The sequence below is a fragment of the Hippocampus comes genome, unplaced genomic scaffold, assembly GCF_001891065.2.
Source record: "Hippocampus comes isolate QL1 unplaced genomic scaffold, H_comes_QL1_v1.1 scaffold114, whole genome shotgun sequence".
Classification (NCBI taxonomy): Eukaryota; Metazoa; Chordata; class Actinopteri; order Syngnathiformes; family Syngnathidae; genus Hippocampus; species Hippocampus comes.
The window spans coordinates 185,551-208,396 of NW_017806197.1; the positions used below are offsets into that span (position 1 = coordinate 185,551).

A 22,846-nucleotide genomic window follows, 5' to 3' on the forward strand; every position below is an offset into this window, starting at 1 on the left:
CACAGGGAATTCAAATACGTTTTCTTGACTTGGTTAATGTTCGGTCACACTCGGTTATTCATTTGCTCTGCATTGCACGTACTGTACCGCGCAGCATTACTCAAGCAAAATTGTGAGATTGTACAGTCACACTAGTACAGTGTTATGTACTGTTGGGTTACTGGAAAGGGTTTGCCTGTCTGATGATAAGGCTCCAAGTGTCAATCATTCAATAGATAGCACGTATAAAAGTTCCATTAGGATTGGGGACTACCGGGGAGGATGAATACATTTTTCTGAATCTGACATTCATATACCACAATGTAGCCCTCCCAATAATGACTCGACAGTAGATACAGTAATCGATTGCTGCACTTAATGACGTCCCACTAAATCCATAAACCTGCAGCTGTTCGCACACATCCGGAATGTCTCGAGCAAATACAAAAGGGCCATTTGTTATCAACCTCGCCCACTGAAGGCGGGAGAGGCTGCAAAGTAAAGGCCAGTATCAAGCCAAAGTGACAACTGCATTGACCCCTTGTTGAGCAGAAACGCCCTCACGTAAGTGTCAGACATTTTTAGACCTTTTTTTTTAGCCTAATTCCTGAAAAAAAAGAAAAAAGAAAAAAACTATAGAAAGAAGTACTTGAGATTGAATGTGTCAGCCAATTTAAGGACATCTTGTGCCCGGTTCCTTCTGCACCTTCCTTCAAAAGTATTGGAACACTGAAGCAAATTCATTTTGTTTTTGTGATGGAAAGGTTTGGGTTTGACATTCAAAGATGGGGGTTAAAAAAAAAAATCAACATTTCGACTTTTGTCTCCAGATATTTACCGCTGGATCTGAATGAAAATCCAGATGATGGAACTGAAAGTTTCTCTTTTCGTTTTCCTCTGTCTAAGCTCGAAAAACAGAGTAAAGTGAGTAAGATAGATTACAGCCATAGACAGCCTCGATACACTTGGTTGGAATTTACTTCATCTCTCTGTGGCAAGCTGGGCATTCTGGGGTACAGATGGTGTCTCCTGTACCCTACAATTTTGTGGCAGAAAGTAGACTAATCTTCATACCCGATGGAACCACCTCTAACGATTGACAGGAAGTTTCTCTTTTCGTTTTCCTCTGTCTAAGCTCGATCCCAACCCAGTGATATCCTCAGCCTGAGTGGCGGGTCAAGGTCACATTTGATAGATAACAGCGGGAAGTGAACTGGCCCTTGTGTGTGTGTGTGTGTGTTTATGTATATGAGGTATTCGAGAGCGGAGACAGTGGCTTCATTATTTAGGATTTCGAAGCCTGCATTTATGATCATTATTACTGTTATCATTTATTACTCAACTGGTTCAAAATCGAAAAAAAGAAACGGAACTGAAAAAAATAAAGATAAAACAGGTCAAATTAAACTAAGTGTTGTCTCTGTTAATAAAAAAAAAATAAAAAAGTGAACCAAAGTAAGAAAACAGACTTGTCCTCCTTAGTCAGAATATGTGAATACATAAATGAACCAAAACAAGAGAGAAGAAAAAAGCTTTGTCCATCATGCTAAAACCTTCAAAATAAATGTTAAAAAATGACTTTTTTTCCCTCATTCTTTCCAATTTGTCACGGTTGTTTCGAGTTGAGCAATACTGTCAGCAGGCATTGGTTAATTGGTCTTTGTTAGTCTGAAGTGGAGAGAACATTACACGCAACCTGTTTTGGCCTTCATCTTTCTTTCTTTTTAATGAGGACATGTTTTCCATGTCACTGTTCATTTTTTTTTCAAAAAAACATGTTTTACAACTCCAAAATAAACTCGGGTCCTTCCCTCTGAATTTGAGTACGTTGTCAAAAAGGGTTGAAGGATGATTTATTGCTGCCACACGACGGCATTTTGACGTTCGGAGTGTGACCTGAAAAGCTTCAATCCCCCTTTTCACCAGAAGATGGCACTCTGTTTCCTTCTGAAAAGGTCCTCAACCTCCGAGCATTTACCGTCTGTCACTTGCAGCTTATTTTTCAAGCCACAATAGTTTCGGCCACTGATGGAAATCCAATTCAAATGGAATGAATTGGACAAAAAAAATAATTATTTTGATTCTGAAAAACACAACTAATAGAAGAGAGAGTATTTTATTTATTTATTTTTTTTGAGCATGGATTTTCTGTAGCCATCCTCTTTGAATGGAGGCCATTCACGGCCCACGGATGAAAAGAATATGAATTTAATTACGATAATAACTGATCTGGCCATCTACTCTGTTAAACCAAGATAATTGTCATTTGCAGTCTGATAAGGAATCGGGTCCAGTGATTTTCTCACTGATAAGCTCCATGCGCCGTTACAATACGCGGGCAGACTGTGGCCCAGTGTCCTATCTCCCCTCAATTAACTTCAAACTGCTCTCCATTACACGCTACAATGACATACGCCATTTCATTACCTCGTACGGCTTCCATCAGCGCCACTAATTGTTTTTCTTTTCCACCTCTCTCCATCTCGCGAGTGTGAAGATATCCCGTGTTCGCAAAGAGATGGAAGGATGCAGGTGGTCAAGGAAAAAGAAGGTGCATATGACACAGACTTCCCAACTGTCTGGTGTAATTGTGTGATTTACCAAGGGGGGCGAAGAGCAAAGGAATCGCTTTAACCTTCAGACATGCTCTCCATTTAACTTTTAATTGGTGTTAGTCTGAAGGTGATGAATAAATTCCGTAACCTTCCGACATATAATTGACATTGTTTCGCGTAAACAATTTTAAATGATTTTTTTCAAACATGTTACATCTGCAGTACTGTATGTACCTTGGCTGAATAAAAGATTTGAAAAATTGGTACCCTCAAAATCTTGAGTCGAGATCTCATGCTAACATCGTACTTAAAAAAAAACATTTTTCCACGACCACCGTGCGGAGACGGTGGAGGTGATGACATCATCAGCTCTGAGTCCAGAGAGACACTGACAAACCAAAACCCCAAAATGTTACTTGACCTTCCACAGGAAAGAAGTCTCTTAATTAATATTGCAGGTAGAGAAGGTGATGTAATATCTGAGCAGGCCTCCGTGGACGAAAAGCACACGCCTCATTGGCTTGAGTTCATATTTTAGATTTTGTTTCACACACCACAGCAGTCAGCCATTGCTCTCAGTGTCCTTTCGGGCCAAAATGAATCCAAATCATCCAGCCGAACTTACGGCGAGGCCCGCGATGCGAGGCTCGGTATCCCGTGGCCAGCTGAATTCGTTTCAGTCATGCCATCCAGGATTTGATTCGCTCACACAACCCAGCCGAGACCAGTTTGTGATGAGGTGCTGGTCTCCAGCCGATGTATAGAAATCACATCTACGCTGTTTTACATTAGTTACTACTCTGAGAGAGAGTGACAAATGGTGGGGGGGAGGGGGGAGAGTCAGGAAAAAAATAAAAAAAGCAAAGGCAAGAGAATTTGAGGTGCTTGAAGCAAAGCAAAGAGGTTGCCTGGCTAAATTGCAGTGGAGCATGTGAGACCAATCAAAGCTCACACGCATACACAATTAGAGAAATGGAAAACGAACCCTTTGGTATTTTAATTACTAACTGATCTGCATATATTCGAATAACAATGAATTTGCCCAAGGTGCCCTGACAGGAAGAAGAACATTTCCTTCTTTCGTGGCTTAACAAGGCACGCTCAGTCAACACCGTATTTAATGTTTTTTTTTTTTGTTTTTTTTAATAGCGTACAATAGTTTTGCATCCATATATTTACTGTAATAATGGTTTTTACACTGCGATCGCGAATTAAGTACAAATTTAGCTTCCTGTTTTATTTATTTTTTTTATTGGAACCAAGAACCAATAATATAGTTTAATTTTCAAATGCATATAGATGAGAAGCACTGCTCAGATACAAAAAAACAAAACACCGCGGCGGTTACATTGGCTTTTTGAATGCTCGCCTAACATTGAACAACTTGATCAAGTACTGATAAGCCCGCCTTTCTTGACTGAATCTTGTATTGACACACGGGAACAGGGAGCCCGCTGACGTCTCTGGAGGACTTGGAACACTGACATCAAATGACCCCTCACACGTTTCCAAGTCGATAAACAATTTGCGCACTACAAAAGAACAACAGCTACCATTCTATTGTCCGACCAGGAAAACATGCGTCCTTTTAAAATGTCAAATGAAACAAGCCTTTCCAAGAGTGCGCTGTTCTATTGATTTAAACCGGGCTCATCATTTGACCACCATGCTCAAATTATAGGCTCCCTCCATATTGGATACAAGCAGAAAAAAAAAAAAAAGTGTTTCTTAACAACTTGTAGAAAAAGTACAGAAATCTCTTACCGAGGCAGATAAAAATAACAAAGAAAAACCATTGAATGGAAGCAGCGTAAGTATGACATTTCTGGGGCCTTTCCAAAATCTGAAGCAAAAATGATACGCGTTGTTGGGACTGTTTATACAGTTTTGTCACATTGTCAAAATTTGGGAATGACGCGATTCTTTTTTTTCTGCGTGTTTGTGTGCCTCTTTGTGCGTCTTGTTTATACAATTTTGTCACGTTGTCAAAATTTGGGAATGACGCGATTCTTTTTTTCTGCGTGTTTGTGTGCCTCTTTGTGCGTCACGTTGTCCTGTGTGATGTGTTCTTCAGGCCTCAGTGGCTCCGTGATGAATCCTTATGGCCCGGTGGGCATCTGCCTCCGTTACAGCTGGGCCAGCCTAATGAACTGGACCCATACACTGTCATAATCAGATTAATTACAATGTTCAGGTACAAAATGACCAAAATCAATAGGGAGAACGTGAGAAGCCGCTCCGCGGCGAAAGGATGATTAGACAATGTCGACAGGCGTAGAGTGTCAAGGTCAGAGGCAAGCTGGATGCTTTCTAAGTTTGGGCAAAGTTAGCAAACGCATATTTAAAAAAAAACAAAACATTGGCATTCTGTGTGCCTGCTGTTGTTGTCTGCATATGAAAATGACAGCGAATGGATGGAGATCCTCGATACTGCGGAGGGACATATGGTGACAACGGTCCGCCTTGTTTGTCCTCGTCGCCTGTCCAAGGACAGTTTGACACCTGGCGTAGACGCTACACTGGAGACGGAGATCCCAGTATGACTGGAAATAAATTTGCTGACATATTTGCATAAACATGTCGGTTGTATTGTAGGAGCCATTCTTCGAGGATAAGTGTCAGGGCTCAACTGGGGAAGATTTGATGCCAGGGGGAGGCTTAGTCTTGATGTTTGTTCAAAGTCTTTTTAAGGGAATTAATAGCTGCTTTGTCAGTGACTGCATCACGAAACCTTTCCATGGTGGATCGAAAACATTTTGAATGCGCGCCAAAAAGACGCCGTCACTGGCATACAGAGTAGTATCGTCAGGTCGCGGTTGAACAACAATTTTTCTAGTCCACGCTAGCGTCATTCATCAATGACGTCACTTTTTTCAGTTGTCAACACGCCGCCTGTGCGCAAGCTCGCTTACTCTCCCTGTCGTCTTCAGTTCCACAAGCCCCACCCCCTGACTCCTCTGTCCAATCACAATCAGTGCATTAATTATTGATCACTTACTTGTGCCAGGGGTCGGTCTCAAGTCCCCTCATTTTTTTTTTTTTTTATAAATAGAACCATAATGTAGTAAGGCAACAACAATAAATGATTTCTTTTCCCAATGTGATCTCTTCAGCACATTTCACACCTGTATTCTAGCAAGCCACAATATACATGATAGGCTTTTTATGGAAGATAAATTTTTATAATAACGCTACACTCCAAATGGAACAGAGGAAAATGCCAATCAGGAACATTTCTGATTATGTGCCAAGCCGTCATGCAAATTTCATCATAAATGCTGCCTGTGAGTCAGTAATTGACTGTGCCTGCCCTTTCGTTGCAGCCACCTCTCCTCCTACATCTCCACTGTACAACGCCCAAGTGCACATTTCCATGCAAATAGACTTGAATTGCCTCACCAAATATTTAAAATACACACATCACCGCTTTCTGCCCGCGTGTGCTGTCTGAAGCTAAAAAGCGAAGTGGCTCTGGCTGTCTTTTTTTTTCAGAGGCGCGTTGAAGCTACGGGCCCATTTTCTGTCTTTTGCTGACAGCCGTGATGTGTGCGAAGCCCTCGTTCCTCAGCTGGGAAATCAGCCTTAGTACGGCGCCGTCACAAACAATCAGCCCTCATTACCCACTACGCAGTGCTACTTTTCGATCCCATTTACCTACAATGTCTCGATAGCGCGCGCATGTGCCGATGTGTTTGTCTTGTCGTGTGAATGTCTTATTTCGCTTTTGTCGATGCAAGATAAAATGGCGTACTTTTCATTGAAATGCTGTTTGCCGCATTACTTTCGCTGTCTAGCCTGATTTAAACGCTCTGAGGTCAGAGTGTTGTTGGTGTTACTTAGACCTTGTAAACCTTGCATGATGGAAACCAACTGTTAAATCGAGAAATGCTTTTATCTTCCGAAAAAAAAAGAAAAAAAAGTGACCCAACTTTGAGCACTCAACCAATTATGTCCATGCCAGACTGAAACTTGCTAATGCTCTTTCTGCCTCTTTGAACGATGTGATTATAAATGTAAAGGACAAGACCATTCCCCAAATTTGTTCGGCGAAGCTGCACAAATCGTAAAAATGCGCAAACATGAAAAATGCGAATTTCCACCAAAACCCCGGGACATATTGTAGTTACAGCTTCCCTTGGGAGTGTTATGACTGTGAAACCACATAAATGCTATTGATCAAGTTACTCGAAATGTAACAAGAAAACGCTTGCATCTCTCAACATTATCATTCATCGCAGATGACAATTTTTAATTTGCGTAGCGATTTTAGCGTGCGTCATGGAAGTTAACATGCTTGATGTGCTTTCGCGGGCCATATAAATAGATGCGGTGGCCCAGATCTGGCCCCTGGGCCTTCAGTTTGACACTAGCATTCAAACAGTTTAAACTAATGAAAGATTTGTTTGTGTTTGTTCATGTTTTGTTTTTTGTTTTGTTTTTTTTTTTAATCCATGGAAGCTGTTGCTGTTCGAATTAGTCCCTTTCATCATTCTGAATAGGTCCCTTTTGTACTATTAAGCTTTCCGAAGCACGCAATGCTTCACCGCTCATTAAAAGCAAATAACATGCTCGCTTGTATTGACTTGTAACGGTATTTAGCAAACAAACTCAATAACTCTACTGAGAAGTTTTATGTTTAATAATTTACACAATATATTTGCAAACACTGGAAGTTGTGCACTGATATCACCCGAGAGGAAAATTTTAAGTAATTATTTTTCTCATTTTGGTTTCCGGCTTAAACCTTTTTTTTTCTTTTTTCTCAGAGATTGGTGTGTAGCGTACTAAATTGACTAATCCCTATTTGTTTCTTTTTTTGTCACTTTCCAGAGCTTTAATGGAGGGCAGTTGAAGTCAAACAAATAATTATCTAGGAGGTCTCATTTTTGCAGTTTTTCATTTTGATGTGTTGATTGAGGCACAAAATGTGAATTTCGAGTGGTAACCTGCAATGCGAATCTGCTTATGTTGCACCTTGCATTTCGTCCATCCATCCATTTTTTGAACCGCTTTATCCTCACAAAGGTCGCGGGGCGTGCTGGAGCCAATCCCAGCTGGAGACAAATATCCGCCCTCACACTCACACCTAGGGACAATTTCGAGTGTTCAATCAGTCTGCCATGCATGTTGTTGGAATGTGGGAGGAAATCGGAATACCCGGAGAAAACCCACGCAGGCCCGGGGAGTACATGCAAACTCCACACAGGAAGGCCGGAGCCGGAGAACCCACGACCTCGGCACTGTGAGGTCGACGTGCTAACCACTGGACCGCCCCTTGCATTTCAATTCATTTAAAAGGGAAAATGAGCAAAGAATGATGAGGCTTTTTTTTTTTTTTTTGTGTTACAATTGTGGTCACGGAAGGAATTTGTATTTCAAGGCACAGTGGAATCTCTTTTTTTTTCTTTTTTTTGTAGCGCAGTGGCTGTTTTGTTTCATTTTGGGCTTCTATGAAACATTTAAACAACCAACCCATTTTCCCTGCAGAGCGTAATGGGTAGAAAAACAACGGATGTTTGACTCTTGCATTTGAAAACGTTGCTTATTCCAAGACACATGACAAAACAAAACAAGCGCAGCAGGTAGGGCCGTCGTCTTCCCTCCAGATTGTCCGGCGCCAAATGAGACTTGCCGGCGCAGATTTAGCAATTCAAATGACCTCTGCTGTGTTTCGCATTAAGATGCAGCATCGAGGAAAAAGCTTAATAATGGTTTTCATTTACCCCCTAGCCAGACTAATCACATCTGCATTGGTTCCACTCACCGCTCTGGCTAACACGGTGCACTTACCGACACCGGAAGTGTAAGTGGCAGTGGAAACAGGTCAATATCCTCAGTGTAAGCAATGGGGCCAAATTGAGGCATTAATCAAGAGTATAGTGGGAAGAAATGACAGTCGATGTATTATTATTATTCTATTGTATTAAGTGTTTTTAGGAAATATGTCTTCCACAGAAATTATTCAGCCAATTATTCAAATGATTTCATTCAGAAAAAAAGTATTCCGTTTCGAAGCTGTATTTTACGGAGCCCCTAAGGGGACATGGAAGAGGAAAAAAAAAAAAAAAAAAAACTTTGCGAGATCTCGCGTTCCGTAGAATGCCCTTGAAAAATGACGTATATATTTGGGGTGTCTCAAGTTTTTCCACATCTGATACGATACTGATATTGCAGCCTAGCGTACTATCCGATACCAATATCGATACCAGCAGGGATGATACATGCTTTTATATTTTGAGCATAAAATGACATGATCAAATGATACTATGCAAACAAAGAACGATCAATATGACCCATTTACTCCAAACATTTGCATGCATTACTGTCTCGTACATTAATTCAAAAGGTAGTGCTTTTGGTGTTATCAACTTGTCTTCATAGCCTCGCAGTTGTGCCGGCACAAGAACGATCCGAAAGCCGCTTGCTGCTCGAAAAAAAAAAAAAAAAAAAAGGGAAAAAAAATCTACCAAAGGGCTTTGATAATTAATCATTCAGAACTGAAGGTTCCATTTGTGGAGAATGTGTCCATTTGCCGCATGGTCGAATAACTGAATAAGTCAACAACAACAATGAGAGAGAGGATTTGTCCTTGGCTCAGCCATTTCTCAAAATAACCCTCCTGAGGCTAAAATTGATGCGAGAAAGCGGGAGGAATTGTGGGAAGCCAACTTGGTGTCTTTGAAATAATAAAGATGGAACACGACCGTCATACTTTATTCAGTGTTTTTTTTGTTTTTTCTTTCTTGCATCAGAACGACTATTAATAAGCCTTCTGGATGTCGCATTCTGTGTGGTGTAAAGAGTAGACCGGGGCAGGATGATAAATTTTGTGACTGCAGGAGTCAGTGTTAAAGCACATTATAAAACACTCCATTTTACATTCGGGTCCTCTGTGTCGTGTCAGTTCTAAATGAGAAAGAACATAATCAACTTCACGGAAAGAATCATATTGAATTTATCAAGCGAACTGAAGAAGTGAATAGATGCAGTGTCGGGCCGGGCACAAAATGCAATCTTCGCCTCAATATGTTCTCCGGGGGAAAAGAAGGAAACGTAAGACAAAATGATAAAAAGGACACACTGATCCCCTTTATCCAAATCCGGATGTTTTCCTTTGTCTGCTCTATTTTATGATGGATGAAGTACTTAGGATTTAGACATGAGAATTTGCAATTACAACAATATTTATTTCGCCCCCATCCAATTGTTCGCTCAAATGGTTTATTATGTCCACGGAATTACTAAACAATCTTTTCCTGCATTATTAGCAAGATGCTGACAAGCCAATTTAACAAGGGTATTTCGGTTTGGAGAATTGTTTGAATCTGCCCTCTAAAGTTTGACTTTCCGTGTGAGGTTTTGTTACTTTTCCTTCAGCTTCATCGCCATAGCCATCATTTGAAATGCGGGGTTGAACTAAAAGCTGTACAATGTACAATGTACAGCTTTTCGTTCAGTCATGTACTTCAGTGAAGTGGACTAAAAATGCTCGGTGGTGACTCTTGGCTCAAGACCAAGCAATTGAGGCAAGGCAAAGCAGTTATATTGATATTGCACATTTCATACACAAGCCATGTATGTGCTTCACAGCTAAAAGCGCAGTGCCTAAAAGCATTCACAAACAGCTAAAGACATTCACAGGCAAAGCAAATAATTACTTGGAGTAGTTTTTTGGAACAAAAAGAAACATTAGTTGATAGTTAAGAAGTGTATTTGGTAAATAGTGTGGAATTGATTGTTGATTAATTTTGTCTCCAAGCAATTTGGGGGCACTATTTGTCTGCGTCCAGCGAGGCACTGGTGATTCAATCTCAACTACTCGGTGATCCGTAGCAGGTCAACATGAGCTCAGCTATGTCATGTTGGGCCGCATCCGCGATATGGCAAATCACGACGACGACGTCTCTGCCGACTGACGTTGGCTTACAAAAAAAAAAAAAAAAAACAAGGGTGCTGTCATGATACATCCGGTTGAATGCTAAGTGACTCGCGCTCACTGGCTCATGCGCAGCCCCTCAGGGATGAACAACACTGGTTTCGAGTTTGTCTCATCATGTGTGGAATTGTTTGAAGACACTCAGCCACCATAAATGCGGCATTGGCTGAAGGCCTGATCATCCTCAAGCTCTCCAAGCTGTCCGTCCCCCCCTGCCCTCGCAAGTTTTTGTCAGACTTAAGCTTCAAAATGGTCTCACCTCAATTGTCTCATCTTGCCCTAAATGGATGATCTTTAAAAAAAAAAAAAAAAAAAGGCATCTTCTTGGACAGCCCTGAATAAAACATGACATAGGTTCCTCCTTCCTCCCTTTTCTTCACTCTCTCCTGCTGGTATGCCGGTTGACAACTAAACACTGTGGCCTGCCCCCCCACTGCTTTTCATCAAAATTGCATGGATCGCACAATCTGTCTGTGGTCTTACGTCCAACCGCAACGCAAGGGCGCAGTTGGAAAGAAGAAATAGGAAGCTGAAAAGTAAGCCGACATGTACAGAATTATCGGATAGACTATGGGGAAGGAATAAAGGAACTACTACCAACGACTGTATTATCTTTTTTTAAAGCCAACATGGTCAATATCAGGCCCAACTTTTCCTTTTTTTTCTATTATTAATTGTATATTGGTTTCTTTTGTTTGAACCTTTAATATCACCTTCAGTTCCGCACAACATGTCTTGGCAACAAAAGTTAATGGAATGCCCCTCTGGCCCTGTGCCACTGATTGGGATTTGCACATGACGCAATTAAATGGAAATCCAGCCTCATCGGTAAATGTACCTAATGCGTATGTAAGGTGAAGGCCATGTTAGCTGCAGGAATGCCTGAACCTGTGGCTGCCCCTTCGTTCAGTTTTTTTTTTTTTTTTTTTTCCTGCCAACCACTTCTACTCCTGCTGGGTCACCATCTTGTTTCTGAACAAGTGACCAATTTCCATGCATGAGTTCTAGAGTGAAGAAAAGGCCAACTTTGAAAAGAAGAAGTGGCCCCTATCTTTGAGTCAGACTGTGGCCGCAATAGCCGGTTAGTTTGGTTCATTTTGCCAAGTGAGTTCTCGGAATCCACCACAGGCACATTGCTCATATGAAGGAAAGGGGGGAAAAAAAACATACACATTCTTGTTTGGCAAATATTTTCTCTGTCAAAAAAAAATACATAAATAACTATTCCACCTTTGTTGATCCTGAAGATGACTCTTAGGTGGCCTCTGCTTTCACACGTTTGACAAAGTACAATTGATCGTCACTCTGCTGGATGTGTAAAGCTGATCAAAATTAGACGACTGACTAAGGATGAGAGTACAAAACTACATGGCGTGAACAAGAAAGATCAACTAGAAAATTCAACACTTGGAGACAAAGTCATGAGCAAGGTAATAATAATCCGACAAAGGCTTGGCAGCTTGACAGTCCATTAATACGTGGCTAATTGATATGAACATTGACGGCAGGTGTGCACGCTGGAGCGAAGGCCCTCCTCTGCCACCTGCCGGAGACACACAAGAACAGGATCATGACATCCACATTATGAACGTGCGCGACCAACACCTGCAGTCCATAAGTGGATCGACTCAAACACAGGGCGAGCTATTAAGTTGTGGCTCCAGTGTGAGTACTTTAGCTCTAAGCTTCGCAGGTCATTTTACGCTTGGAAAGTAAAAGTAACACATCTAAAGTAGTACAGTCAATGTTTTAGTCTGGATTTTGGCAGCTGACAGTTAGTGAACGGAGTTGAGCTGATTGAGATTGAGAATCAGTGTAGCAGGTGGAGGATCATCTCTGCCCAGGTGGGTAAGAAAGCTCGTCTTACTCGGGTTTATTTTGGCTTATGGTGCTGGAGGCATCTGTAGAATTGAAGGCTCAGTGGTGAAAATCTCTGATCAACCCGAAGATATACTCACGTTTAGCCATTGCCTTTGGCGGCAAAGGTTATTATCTCGTGATGTTGCGCTGAAGCCGGACTGCCAGAGAGAGAAAAAGCGAGAGAGGTGAGCAAGTGGCTTTTAAATCTCTTTCTCTTGGGTCGTGAGACGGCGTTAAACATGTCTGCCGCAGATAGTGATCCATTCTTAAAACACGGCCTATGCCTGTCGTGATCAGCGAGCAAGGAGACCTACGGCTGACCACACATGACATGATTTCTTCTGCTGAATCATGCTGACAGTTCTTACGGTTAAGTGTGGATGTGTCCATGATTAAAACTGTCAAATAAACCCAATTTACACAGACATTTCAGATTCATGCCTCATTTCGTATTCAGTCTGCATGTAAAACATCGGCATGCCTCTGTATTTGACAGCTATGTTTTTGAGAAATATTCCGGGATTAAATAAAATGCACATTGGGGATCGGATTCTGCACAAAACAACAAACGCGTTGACAAGCCTACCTTGAAACCTCCCGGACGTTGCGATCAGCATTCCGATCGTAAATTTAAGAGGTATTGTTGGGATGTTTGACTAGCAGCTCATTTGTTCTCTCACTTGCGTGTGATTTACATTGAGAGAGAAAAAAAAAAAAAGCCCAAAGTGCATTTCACAAATTGTCAGGTAGACCGCATGCTGCTTAAATGCAATCGAAAGGATTTGGTGCTTGGATTTCCTGCCAGGAAAAGCCATAATGAGCACATGCTTTATTTAGCATTCATGCTGCAAAGCGCCTCAAACTTTAGTGTAGCACAACTGTTTGAGTATTCAAAAGATTTCGACCTCATATTATCATCTACCGTTGCACATCGACATCAATATAACACCACCGCAAAAGCATGCTCGATCACCAATTCAAGTCGCGAAAAACTTTAATTTATTAAGCTGTCATTAATTCAAATGCGAAGGACACGTTGGTCTTGCAGGAAAGCCAAAGGTAATACTTCTCAAAAGTGACTGACTGTGGTTACATTATCTTTCCCAAAGTCCTTGTGGAAATCTTAGAGCCATGAATGACGCAAGCAATAAAACAATGAGCTAACTGATCACTTTGATTCGAATAGAATCTGTACGCCAATTCATCTTCATGGCTGACTACTTCCCTCTGCGCAAAAGCATTACAGCTAAAATTAGTGAAACGATGAAATAATCTGCTGAACTGGCTGTCTGAACTGTCCTGGGTGAAGATTACTGTCAAGCTAAACACCAAACAATGAGTTAAAACAACCACGTAGCTTTGTTTAGCCGAATGCTAACAAACAATGCCAAACGCCACAGACTAAAGAATAGTATCTTTGCGGTGGTGTTCTAACGCCAATTTGAACACAAACGGTGGTGAAACACATGTAGACAGACAATTCAGCAAAACTCGCAAGCGTATATTCCTTATCTTCTGCAGAAACAAAATCGTCTATTGTTATGGCAGCTTACTGTGTCACTCAAAGTAGTTGTGAAACTAGTATAATGCCCCCTGGTAGCCAAATCACACACACCAGAAGGAGCTACAATGACTTAATCTTGAATTGTTTTCCTTACGTTCTATTTATGTCATGACTGCTTTTATACAGTACACTATCAAAGAGTGCTATTTTCATTTGTGAAAACATTACACATTTTTTTTGCTGGAACAGCACTAATATTAATTTTTGGAGTTCCAAGCGTTGTTGTGGAATAAATAAAGATCGCATCTCAAGGCAGCACTGTGTATTTAATGATTCAAACCGGGGAAAATAATTATTGTCTGACCTCGATAGTCCGTCGGTTTGCCGTGCTTTACTCTTTCTTCCACTCCGTTTTTCTTGTCTCTCAATAGCAATCAATAGTTATTATCTGGCCCGGCATCGAGATAGACACTGCATATAGCCGCCATTCGGAGTTTGATGGTGCTTTTTCATTATAGCTGACCCCAGTCTAAACAGAGCGAGCCTATTTCCCTGCCACCAGACAAACACAGTCTCCATAATTGTACCAGATAAAAGAGAGGCAGGAGGGAAAATTGACTTTCACGTAATGGGGAATCACTAACTCAAGACCACTCCATTTTTTTTTTATCTTCCATCACCTTTCTGTGAAGTCTGGACGTGAATATCTTCCCGCTCGCCGTGATCTGTCAATTTCTGCTCCAATTATCTTCATTATCTAGCTCAGTAATAGCCATCTTCCATTTGTTATCGATCCACCTTTGTATCCCGCTGCCTATCTGTCAATTTTTCCAAGTGTCAGTTTGTAGGTCGGTTGGCTTGCTTTGTTGGAACTATTTTTTTATTTATTTATTTTTTCATGAAATAAATAAATCATATTTGCGCAGTGGAGTGGAAAGCATAACCAATGGCAGTTGGAGAAAAGGCAATTTAGGGAGAAGTGCTCTGGCCTGCTGAAGGAGCAGAATGTTTTTTTATTTTATTTTATTTTTTTAATGGTGAAGTATAACCAATACATTACCAAACACATCACCGCAGGTTTATTGAAAAAGCCAAGTGGCCCTTCACTTCCCTTCTATGAAAATGGACATTATCATGGCCTACATGGTTAGGCTATGACAGTCACTTTCAAAAACTGTCAGGGTGGGGGAGAGGCTTTTTATTGCGGCGGCATGCAGACAGTGAAGAGCTCCAGGTGAACGGCGGAGCAAGAGGTGGGTGCGTTTCAAATCACTTACATAACAAAGGTGAAGATGTTTCACGACGCGCAGCGTGGCGCCGGCCGCAGACTGACACATTGCTTCTTTATTCACAGCATGTGTTACTTTACCGTTCACGTATGTGTCATTATCTAGTCATCTAACAAAATGACAAGATGTTCGGTCTCGGTATATCAAGACCACTTTTGAGCGATCCGAGTCTCGTCTCAGCATGCGCTTTCTTCTAATTCCATTTTGTGTCTGACTCAGGATTTATTCTCAATCCACACAAACTGCGTGGACAGCGGTGCTCAACAATCGTGCTTGACTCCAACCCAACAAGATTTATTAGGAAATCGTTTTGTCACTGGCAGGCGGAAACCCTTATTTCCAAATATGGTCAGTTTCACATTTTAACACAAATCCGTACTATTGACCTTTCCCGATGTTATTTTAAAAATTATGAACAAATTTATGAATTGTATTTTTTTTTTAATTACTTAATCGATCAATTGGATATCGGAATTTTATCCTGCCAAATATCGGAATTGGCATCAACCTAAAAAAAAAAAAATGTTGTTCGAGCCATGTTATTATTATTGTCATGATAGTTTTAAAATCATCCCATATTGAGGCCACGCGCCGCACCCGATATGTGTCAGCCAAGAAAATACAGCTCAAATGATCACAATCCCAAATGCAAATGGTGGACGCCATAGATGCCAATACAATTACATATCCGAGTGCCATATCGATTTGGAACATATTTGAAGTTTGGATAATGGCAGCAAGCCAACGCGTCTGCGTGTGATGGCTCCTAATCTTCTTTAAACATTGAGGATGACTGCTAAAGTCATTTATTAATGGATCGTGTTCAGATATGAATTCGCAAGGACAAATTTATTCCGAGTATTATCCTCTATCCATTTAATAGCCATTTCAAAGCAGCATGATTAAAAAATATATCTATATTTTCCATACTATGTTTCATAGCCTGGCTCGTCCATCCCATCCCAAATTGTATTAAGTCAATGAACATTGTATCATGTAAAAACGACGTGACACTTTGAGAAATACTGCAAGGTTGGATCCCTCCCAAATGTCTCTGCCTCACCTTTGCTGAAATACACCGAGTTCCCCGTCCCGTTCATTTGGCTCAATTGAATCCATCTGATGTGACTATTGTTTGAAAACCAGGCAGGGTGCTTCATCGAAAGCTGAATAAAGTTGTTACATAGGAGAAGAGAGGAGCCTGTAATTCTCCCTGTTATTCTACACTGTGGCAGTGTGGGTCCTTTGTGAAAAAGCGGTATAGTGGGTATAATGCAGCCTTGGATAAAGAGTGGCTCTCAGTTCAAGGGGAATGAATGACTGACACAGAATCATTATCATATTAACACTTGGAGCTCGAGAAAATCTGCCCTTCACGACAAAAAAAGTAGGTTAACGTCGGTCACGCGTGCTGGCATTGACCATGGAAAGAGGAAAAATTGTATCCCTTATACACACACACACACACACACATACAGACATTTCATTTGAATGGTTATCGTTTTCGTTTCTGCAGAATATCGAAAATACTACAATATATACATGATGATAAAGCTTGTAATTCTAGAGCTTACTCATGGCTTGCTAACGATTATGCTAGCATGCTGGGATTCAAAGTGATTTTCAATATACAGCGGTGCATCGTATTTCCACCACAATCCGTTCAGCGATGCAGGTCGAGCTTTGATTTGGTTGATTCCAATATTTCCCGTTGACATAAATAAGTGCGATAGTTTCCATTCACTGAGGATGCCAATGAAAGTAAATGAAAACCATAATTAGCGCTATCGCATCATTTGTGAATTCTGACGAACCAATTGAATCTATCGTCAACAGCTATCGTGTTTTTCGAGGAAATACTTCATTTGTGCAAGATGTCCTCTTGAAAATGTGTCAATTATGTCTTGTCATGGTTTCAGGCATGCTGCTTGCATACAAGCTAGGGATACCAGCTAGTAATGGATGCATTTTTGTCTTCAGCTACCCGCAGGACTGATAAAAATGCTGCAGCAGGCTTTGAATATGTACGAGACAAATTCACCTGCGAACAACATTAAACGTTGACCTTCCAGTGGATTGTGATCAGTCTGTCAAATATGTTGCAAAGCGGTACAGAGAAAAGCGCCTCCCGAGGAAATGTTACCAACGCTGCAAGATAAACATTCACTTTTTGATGCATATATTAGTATAATGCCACAGGTCTCAGAACAGATTAATTTAAATATGCATAGGAATCCAGAAAGGTATTTGCGACAAGCCACTGACTGGCTGAGGATTTACCCTGTCATGTTTTGAATTACAAAATGAGACTTGGTCAGGTATGTTATGTATTCGAAACTATTTCTTTTTTTAACTATTAATAGTTTTTTTTTTGTTTTTTTTACACATTTATTTCTTGTTCCTATTCACCTTCAAGGAAGGAGACTGTCTAGATTCGGCTTCGTTTTTGTCACAGCCGTGTGTAGAATTGCTCTTTGGAATTCAAAAGGCGGCACTGTAATACACAGCGCTTACCTGTTATTGATTATCCTTCAAAACACTTTTGACAGGGACTCTTTGGTGAATTCTGTAACAGAATTAAAAACCAACGAGGAAGATGTCGTGAGATGTTCTATTGTGGGTGAAGTCTGTCAGTCTGTCATAACTGCTTGCTCTTACTGAAAGGATGAGTGGAGGTAAAACCATTTGTGTGCAGTCCTCGCATGACCACAGGGACACCAAAACACTTGACAACATAGTTTGAAGGATCCTCGCAGCTTTCAGCAACAAATCTGACTTGTGTCTAGTTTTATTATTGACACGCACATGCAGACCAAAGGAACAGTGACGAGACACATTTTGAAATGTCTTCGACCTCGTATTTTTGTTCATTCGTGCAAACCTTGATGCATTTTGCCAAGCAGGTTATTTACCACTCAGAGCTGTGAGAAAACAAAAAAAGATCCCTCGATGACATGCTCCGACTCGCTGATTGGATGAATGTTGCAACATCGTTGCAAAGGTTAACAGACCCGAGCGAAGGAAAGTTCAAATTGTCAAAAAAAATCATCAAGCGTCATGCCATCTTGTCGATTTAAGTCGTAGAAGTAAGTCTCGGTTAATTTTGCACGGATCGTCAAGCGTCATGTTTGCCACCGAGCCATCCTGTCGATTTTACTCGACAAGTCGTAGAAGTAAGTCTCGGTTAATTTTGCACGGCACATTTAAACACCATTCACACACACGCATTCACTCTAACTGACAATTTAGAGGCTGTGAGGCAAACGTGCTAACCACCATGCACCTGCCCCACTTTACAAGTTTGCCAAGAATATCATACCTATTATCATTGTGAAGGGAGTGATTAAAAATAAAAGAATAAAAAAACGCACACATTGTCACACCACAATTATAACGTAATCAAAATAACCAAATATGTTTGTGCGCATTGGTTGTGGCACTTTTTTTTTTTTTTTTTTTTTTTTATGAGACATTTTTTTTTTATACCCACTGTAAATATATTTGAACAGAAACAATTCCAAACATTAAACCTATAGAAACTATGTAATTATAGTGGGATTAAAAAAAAAAAAATGTATATCTATATATTTTAAAAAAAGAACATTTTTTTTATGGTTTAGAGCTGAACATGTTTCCCCACTCTAAAATAATCACATTGAAATACTCTTTTTACACTCATAAATGTATTTCGACACAACAACAAAAAAATATTGGTATGCTGAAATATTAGTATTAATGCTGAACCACGATAGGTCATGTTTGACAAATATGGAACACGACTAACCAACTTTTAGATCAAACATGTTCTTCTTGTTAACATCATCAGTTTTCCGCAAAGTCAAATTCCAGCAGTTTAATACGAGATAGCCCATTTGTGGTCAACTCCCAATCAGTGCGCTTGTTTAATGATTGTCTTTGCAACTTTCCCCAAACCGCTGCAGCAGCGGCATCAGCAGAATTGTTGCAGACGCGTGCCAATGTTGTCACGACTTTTAATTATTCATTAAAAGCACGCAGCCTGTTTGCCGAGATAAGACGCCGGCTCATTCGGTTCTTCTGCAGCCATGAGAGCAGCGTGGTGTGCTCTTGTGTGCTTCGTTTTCTTGGAAACAAACTTGAACTCAGCTGGACTTGGACTCATTCAATTAAAATGTCTGACGTTTTCAATTTCAACGACAACGCCGTACGCTTTTTCCTCCATTGCTTTCCCAATTTATCTTTATTTTGTAGGGCTAGAATTCAAATAGAATTTTTCGTCAGACTAAGAAACTAATTATAGATAGATAGATCGACAGATCGATAGATCAAATTATAACAACACGCAAATCATAAATATCCCTTGCGAATACAGTGACTGTCGCTCAAGTTGGAGCGCAGCTGGCGTGACAGTCGCAAGGTCTTGCATTACCCCCCCCATTCGAGCTGTATCACGTCAATATACCCCTTTAAGAATTACTACTTGCCTATAATACAGGGATTTGGTGCTTTCTTGTGGCATCTTAGACCGTCACAGAAACAACACATAGTGAGTTTTTGTGAGTTCCACTGTTGTTGTCCGATCGGTATTTAATGCCACCCCTCTGAGCATTTCACCCTCAAAGGAGTGAGCGTCCCGCAATTTAAATCTGAGCCCAATCCTCTAATATAATAACCTGACAGCTGTGACCTACATGGGGACCTTCAAGACTGATCTGCAAGGTGTGTATCTACTGCAGTAGCGGACAGCGTCAGACATCTCTTCGGGGGTATTGGTAAGCTATTAGCTGGAACAGAGGCGAGAGAGAGACAGTAATTTGTCTGGGCTGCGTCATGTTGAGCAGAGTCCGGGTTGCAGGTGGGTTTGAGGGCAGGGTGTTTACGAACGACTCATGATGAGCATGGACCGCTGGTGGAGCAGAAAAGTCACGGGGCATGTGGAAAATAACCCCAAGCTGACCGACACCTTAGGCTCATTTAGTCACGGGTGGCAGAAGTTCACACACTCGTCTTAAGTAGAAGTACAGAAAAAAAAATCATTTACTACCTCGAAGTGAAAGCAAGAGACACTGTGAAGGGAAGAATCTTGGGATTTTTAGACACAAGCCAGCGAATTTGTCATGACGCATACTTAGCTGACAATGTCAAACAAATCTTTTAAACAAGGTCAAAAAAATGGAGTATATTTCTGACCACACCATTTAGTGTGGTGATAGTAAACTGGAATTACTCTGAGACGCCCACTCAAGTGCACGACAATTAATATAAGCACAAAACGTTATAGGCGGAGCGTCTTTTGATGTGTCAGGGTTTATTTACGAATTTCTAATAATGAGTTTCAAGCCGCTGATAGGTTTACCCAGAGCCTCGTGACATCTGACCAATGAAATGTCTTAACGTGTCACAGTGGACCAATGAAACTGTGAAAAAGTCCGCCCCTGTGCTGAATATTCATCAGCTATTCGTAGTTGGAGTGCAAAAGCGTGAGGGCGGAGTGGAGAGAGTGAGATAGATGAGGAAGTGCGTACGCATAGCTGTTAAGGATCAATTGAGAGGGGAAAATCACCATCTTGAATTGACTTTATTGAGCATAGGGAACAAGTGCCATAAATGCATCCATCCCGTCTCAGCTCACCGCGAATTCGCCTCATGTTGACAACAAGAGACTGAGAAAGCTTCTGTGTTCTGCGAATAGGTCACACACTCTAACTGCCAAGCAGACCAGAGGAATATTCTGTGCCTAGTTCATTTTAACATATAGTGACGGTAATTAAATCTAAGAGTTGCCAGTATGTACGAGCAAAGGAGCGTGGGTGAGGGGGTACAGCATACTTCTTCCTCTCATAACTTTGTTGCTGAGAAGTGGGAATTTCTCCATTGTTAGACTATTAAAGGTTTTCTTATCTTATGCTCTCCTTGCTCGTCAAACAGCGCCCCCATCTGTCCGACTGGATTTTGGGCTCAGGCATTACCAGGAATGACACGGGGAACTGGAGGAGCCGGCCCAAACTGAAATCCCTCAGCACCTGCCCAACACGGCATCACGCTGTTTTAATTTAATATGACCCTGCCGGAGGGATTCAGAAGCAGTAAATAATTTAAAAAAAAAAAAAAGAAATTCTTGTTCATGTGTAAAAGTCTTGCCAGTGTGTCAGTTTACCTCAAAATTCACAGATTTGAACCCCTTCAATACCAACTTATAAATGCCACGTCTCAGCGTCTTCTTAGTGGACCAAGTAACAGTAGCTCAAAAAAAAAAAAAAAAAATAGAAACTTCAGCACATTTTCTGAATTGGTTTTCACATATTGGACTTTGTTACATTGCAAACCAATGCGTTAAACACAGTTATTGTTCCACTGTTTGAGTGAATCAACCCTTTTAACCTTTGTGTTCTTTGGGCCGTCAGACAAGCACAAAGAACATCAGAACATGATGTCCTTGTCATTAGCCCAGCATGGACTCTCTTCAATCTTACTTTACTGCTTTATCTTGGCCCACCCCCGGGTGGTTGCTGGACACGCGTAAGAAGAAAGGCAGCAACAAAAAAGGGAGACAATAGCCTCTGATTATGTCAGTTTGGTCTTTTTGCGCTTGGGGAAAATGATCATAATTGGGAAAAGTGGTCAAGTCCTTGGGAGTCAGGGGGTGCTGAATGACTGAGGGGAAAACAATGACAGTTATGATGAAGTCTGGATATGGCCTCGGTGAGATCGAGCTGTCGGAGAGGGCAAATGCAGTCTCCTATGAAGACACCCTGATCAAATCAGGTGTTCGGTGAAGTGGTGCGCACAGGGGGCACGTAACAACAGTCCCTTTTGCCTACTTTCTTAAGATACTCAACACACCTTGGCTTAAAAAAAATGAAAAAAAAAGTGAAACAAGAAACATCAAATGAATGTGGACAGATAGAGATGAAGACAAAGTGAGAGCTCGGGTGTTGTGGGAAGTCCTCTGGTAGTTTAGGCCCATAGCCGCATAACAATGTAGTGACCAGGAAAAGCCGAGCCGAACCCGCACAAGAATTCAGAGTCCAAACGCTTATTGGCCCCCGAGAGGAGATGAAATGAAACAGAAAAACACAACATGAGCCGCCACCCAGTGCACCATTATAAGCGCTTTCTATACCAAAGAGGTGATGATATGGAAAGGACTTAAAAGGGGACCTTGGATCAAAAGCTGGACTGCACGCATCAAACATTAGGATTGCTACAAATGTGATTTTTTTTTTTTTTAATTTAATGACTTAACTGTGCAAATATTTTACCCCAGAACATTCCAAATGAAGTATTTTAAAGTTGTGTAATCGCATTAATCCCATTTACATTTATTTATTATTAATTACGATGATGAAAATCCATTTTAACCCGGACAAAACTACGGTTAAAGCCTTCCTTGAAATGAATTGCATCAATATTGCGAAATTTAAAGTCTGCACTATGGAAAGCTGATGGCTAATAAAACATTTGAAAAGAGTCTCAATGCCATTGTGTGCACTTTTGATCCGGTCTGGTCATTTTTTGAATCCATACTTTCCGAATAGTCTTGTTTCAGAATGTGTAACTGCACGGCAAGTGGAAGAGAAATGTTTTTGTTTTTGAAAACCCACATTCAAAAGATTACCGACCCGGAATACCCATTAGAGGGCACTCTTTATCTGCATCTATAAACCGATTCAGCAGCTGGTTTCTGTGAATGTTTTGAAATTATTTTTTTTACCTTGGAACCCACCCTTGATAAAATGCTACT

The 22,846-nt window shown here is 40.9% G+C and overlaps 1 long non-coding RNA gene across 1 annotated transcript in view; it reads right to left on the reverse strand.

The window, feature by feature from the left end:
• Positions 1-11,629: 11,629 nt before the first annotated feature.
• LOC109506881 (uncharacterized) overlaps positions 11,630-22,846 on the reverse strand; it is a 42,219-nt gene continuing 31,002 nt past the window's right edge. Inside the window, exons 3-4 of the long non-coding RNA XR_002166370.1 lie at positions 12,429-12,488; positions 11,630-12,013 (exon numbers count right to left, since the gene is read on the reverse strand). This is a non-coding gene — a long non-coding RNA (uncharacterized LOC109506881). The remainder of the gene's footprint in view (positions 12,014-12,428; positions 12,489-22,846) is intronic.